The sequence below is a fragment of the Trachinotus anak genome, unplaced genomic scaffold (genome assembly GCF_046630095.1).
Source record: "Trachinotus anak isolate AG129_WGS33_773 ecotype Australia unplaced genomic scaffold, CSIRO_AGI_Tana_v1 ptg000001l, whole genome shotgun sequence".
NCBI classification, from domain to species: domain Eukaryota; kingdom Metazoa; phylum Chordata; class Actinopteri; order Carangiformes; family Carangidae; genus Trachinotus; species Trachinotus anak.
Genome location: NW_027273852.1, coordinates 16326437 through 16331822, shown reverse-complemented (window position 1 = coordinate 16331822; position 5386 = coordinate 16326437).

Here is a 5386-nt window from a genome sequence, read left to right as displayed (position 1 = left end):
TTGTCCACCGCTTTTAACCTAAGCTCCGCTCCTGGCCCCGCCCCCCAAGCGGTGTTTCACCGTCACATGTGCGATCGCTCGCTTCTCATTGGCTGCCTGAAACCGCTCATTACCATATCCAAATAAGGCCAGAGCTGAGCGTCTAATGCGCATGCTTGCCAGCCCGAGAGGCAGGAATGCAAGGAAAATATTCTGTACATGCGTTTTGTGTTAAAGAATACAACATATATGGCGACGCACGCCTTTTTGGAGCATTACCGCAGTTGTTTGAGTGCATATCATTTAGGAACGGACCAGTGTCCGCTGTGAGAGCTGATTACATAATCAACATTTACTTCATCCTCAGAACGGGCGTGGGCTACTGTGAGACAACCCTTGAAGACTATAGAGAGAAAACTGAAGGCAAAGACAGACAATATCAACAACAAGAAAAAAAAACAAAAAAACAAAAAACAGTGAAACATTAACTAAGCGGTACTCTCAGGGCACAGAGAAACTATTCGCTGGCACTAGGGCACTTGGTTTTTTCATGAGATGACCAAATAAAGCCAGCCATCCCGGCCAGGATCGGAGGGAAAACAGGTTTAGCTGAACAGTCGCTGCAAGGGACTGACATGCGCGCACGCACTCACACACCCTGCAGCCTGAAGATGGCTTTACTCTGCCTTCCTCTCCCCCGTGTGAGGTGAAGCAAAGAGATGGAAACCATCACTCTAACAAGAGATTTAATAAGTGGCATTTTATTAAAGTAGTGGGCAGACTTCTGATGTTGATTCCTGCACAAACATAATCTGTAATTATATGAGATAAATATGTTTCAACTGTTTCACTACACACTTCAGAATGATTTCAATCGATCTCCAACAGGCTTCACAACACCCTGACCGATTTGAGTCCAGTCTTAATGCCACAGGACACTCGGCCAGACGTGCACGATTGTGCAATAAAATTTACATAATGTCGCTCCTTGGAAAATATCATCACTTCCGCAAAAATAAGAGGAAACCATCCGGCGGCTAGTGATCGAAAAGAGGAGGAAGGTCTATTGCCTCTTGTTTGACAAGAGTTCTCTGGAGAAAGACACACACAACAGTTCTTTTTCCGGTGTGTCACTAACACGTTTTTCAGAATAAAATCACTCGTGGACGGTGAATTGGCTCTAGAGGGTAAAACAGTGCACCAGCTGTATGGGCATTTATTGTCAGAGTGAACCATATGTTATGCTTTGAGAGTCAGTAGGGGAAAGTACAGTAGCCAAATAGCCCAAATTTTTAGTCTGACACTATGGATTATTTTCAATGTCAAATGAATCCGTCCATTATCTTCTTGATTAATTGTTTTGTACATAAAATGTGAAAATAGTGAAAAATGCCTGTAAGAATTTCCAACAACTCAATCTTTGAGATGTCTTGTTCTGTCTGAGCAACACTCCAAAGCCCAAAGATTGTGTTTGGTAGCCTACCATGTACAAATGCATAAAATATTCACATTTGAGAGCCTTTGACTTGCAAATATTTGGCAATTTTGCTTTAAACTGACTAGCTACAATGATTAGGCTACACCATTCTAGAAATAGTCTCTGGTCATTTTTCTATTCAATCAACTAATTGAATAATCAAATATTTTACTTAAGGTACTAAAAGATTGTGTATTGTGCTACTCTGACAGTATATTGGAAAAAAAGTCTTTTTACTCTACTTCAATTATTTCACAGATTAAGATTTTTCATACAAAACAAATGCATATCTTATTTGATGTATGAGGTTATAGATTATAGGTTAAAGCAGTCAACACTCCACCTTGAACAGCTACAGCAAAATGCTGCTTACGTGTTAAAGTAACATCAGCAATTCACTAACAATAATCAGTGATATAATAACGAGAACATAACCCCTGGAATGAGCTGTTTTACATCATGCACTTTATTCACTGATACAGCAAGTATTTTTGCCAATAATATGCAACTTGTGGACGGAATAAAAAAAATCTAAGTTTGAAATTTAAACCTAAATGAATGACTTTTACATGTAATGGGGTAGTTTTTGCATTGTGGCATTACTTTTACATATTAGAGAAAACATTTACATTACAACTACAAGATATGTATAATATAATATAATCCTATAATTTCTTTTCTATAATTTTGTATTTTTTATGTTTTCATTTTTCTCTTGTTGAATTTAGAAAAGATATAGATTTTCTAAATTGTCATCCTTTATTATGTTTCATTTTTTTAAATAGTTGTTTAACTTTCTTTATTACTAGGGTCTGCTTTTGTTGCTCCAAAACGTTTCACCTTAAAAGACCTCAAATTGACATTATACTTTTTCTTACCTTACAACTTTTAGACCTTTATTCTGAAGTCCAGAGAAAATGGGACAGGAAATGATTGTTCTCGTGTTTCACGACTTTTTGTAAACAACCTACAAGACATACTTGAAGTGGTTTCATGTGTCAAAATGTTGTGCTTTTGTTGGTGATAATACACAACACCTAATCACATACATAGATTAAATGTATAAACTATTTGTTATAAAATAATCCTTTGCTTGGTTCAAAAACGTTAACAAATCATGATTACAGGATTGTCAATTGGGTTTTATTATGAAAGTCATAACGGGAAATGTGTTGCCTTGTTGCCACAGAGACTTGATTACTAGCTCTGGTGCCTTTGTGAATAATTATGAAGTTACCAAAACTAATCTTCAGACTTCAGGTTGTGTGACTTCAATATAAAAGCACCTAACTTAAAGGCTGCATATGCCATATTCATTCTATGACTTACTCTATGACTAATACATGAGTTTGGCTGTCTCAAAATTCAATACTTGAAGAAGTAAAAATGTAGAGAGGGCAGATGGCGATGAGTTGTTTTCATTCCAGACAATTGTTTGTATAGAGTGTGATCAGAGAATACCTTAGATTGGTAATGACATTGCTTTCGGTTTAGATTTAGTAAAGCTGTGGGTAAACTGTATTGGTTTTTCATTTTCTAAATCTTAGTAATATATTGCATCTAACTTAATAAGTCATCAGGTCAACAGTCCTTAATAAAGGGTAATGATACTATCTTTTTAATATACCACCAATGTAATCACAAATATTTATAGATTTATTGATAAATGGAATGTTTCTCACTTAGATTTTTCTGCAATTATAAATGTTAACAAATCTTTTGCACTGCATCCCATCAAGTCTGTGACTGTAAATGCTAATACATTGTTAATAAATGGACTTTTACCCGGATGGCCTGCAGCCCATTTCTCAATAGGGCAAGTGGTTTTCCTGATTTAAAGAGCTGGCTAAACAGACAGCAAGTCGAAGAGGAGGAGGATTTCTATGGGCATAAATGTGTGTCACTACAAACAGAATATAAATAATTCATATTTGCATTTGAATTGCTCAACTTGGATAATTGCATTAAAAATCTGAATTTTAATCACATAATTTGAATTTGTATTAACTTGAGTAATTGCATTAAAAAACTGGATCTGAATTGCATAATTTTGCATAGTGTACCTGCAACTGCATGTAATATGAAATTGAATCCATATGCTCTGAAACTTATTTGATTCTCACAGAAAATTCAACTCTCTATAACATGCCTCCACATTCAGTCCTCACAATTCAATTTCAGTTCTCATAAATCAAAGTTCTCATTAAAGCCATTAAATATAAACTCTTTATAAAGGCTGTAGAAAGCGGTATCCTCATGATGATGTAAATAACTAAATATATATATATATATATATATAAACCAGAGTCTTATTAGAATCCTTATTTGAACCTGCTCAGTAGAATGATAACGACCATCTTTTGTTGTTTGTACTAATCTGAAAATGAAGTATCTCTTTGATGTTTCTATTTATATCTTGCCATTGACATTTTTTTTTTTTTTTTTTTACAAATGTGAACCTGACTCATTTCGTGGGATCGCCAGTGACTTACAGCCGGAACAAGGACGAACAGAGCCTGACATCGTCGCCCGCCTCTCACCGTGCGTCATTGGTGGGTTCATGTGTCCGTCGACATTTGCTCTTAAAGAAATCAATGGACGGTCAGGAAATCACCGCGGACCCGCCCATCACCGTCGACACTGTGCAGCTCTGTCAATAGCGGAGAGGTTTGAAGAATGGAAAGCATGTTTGCAGCTGTGGAGACTGTTGCAGCAGCTTTGCAAAGCAGCGACGTGGATGGCTGAGCTTCAGAGCCTCAATGGTTTGTTTCCAACGATGGATAACAATAAATAACCACAATAACAGGGACCCATTTGAAGGTGGGTAAGTGTATTTATTTTGCAAAAATTTTGTTTTGCAATATGACAGTAATCGTGATTTTTTTTTTTTTTTTTAAGTAGATGACTTACAAAATTCACCGTCCATGTTTTACTTTGTGAAAAGTTGCTCACCTTTGGGTAAGTTTGGACTATAATATCACACTGTTTTATGTGTGTGTGTATGTGCAAAATTATTGTAAAATGTAAAACTACTGGAGATCTCTGTTCAAATGTGGAGTTATGAATTAGGAGAGAGCGTGTCCCCTCACTCACATCTCTTTCAGCTGTGATTTGCTTTGATTTGTTCGGGGTAGACATGACAGAAAAGTAACAGTCAGAGCTTCACACCTCCTCCACTTTCAACTTGCTTTCAATGAACATAGTAGTATTGAATGTCTCTTGTATTGAATTTTATTTTTTTCACAGAGAGGACTCACAGCTGCCAGAGCCCAAGGAACCACATGCAGCATTTCTCCGGCAGCCACCACCTCTGTCTCTGGCAAAAGCCATGAGCACAGATTTGCTGCAGATTTACAGGGAGGACTCTAAATCCCACATGCATTTACAGTCATGTGATATGTGAAATGTAATCTCAAAAGAAAAAAAAAAAAAATCAGAAAAAGGCTCTATCAGATTCACACAGCACACTCTGGTAAAACTGTGCAGAGAACAGTGAAACAACAAGATGGCTCCTGGACAAACACCACTTATGAAGTTCAATGAAGACACTGGTGCAGTTGATCAATCAGACCAGCTCATTCAGTATTACTCTGCACAGCACAAATGAGCTCGTACAGAAAACTGTTTTATAATTATCTGGACATTGCCACCACCAATAGCTACACTTCTTCACAAGGAACTCTGTCTGGCTAATTAAACAAAACCCTGGACACAGCACTTTCATGGAGGACCTGAGCTCTGTGGCAGGCCTCTCCGTGCAGCTGCTGCCCAGGCACCTGGAGGTCATCTTCCTGTGCCTATCATTGATGTCCATGCAGCAAGCCCAGCTCAAGAGCCAACACAGGTCGCAGGAAGTGTTAAACATGTCAAAGGCCAAGGCCAGCAAGAAGACACGTCATAGAAATACAGGGAGTGTAATGTTGCCCTCTG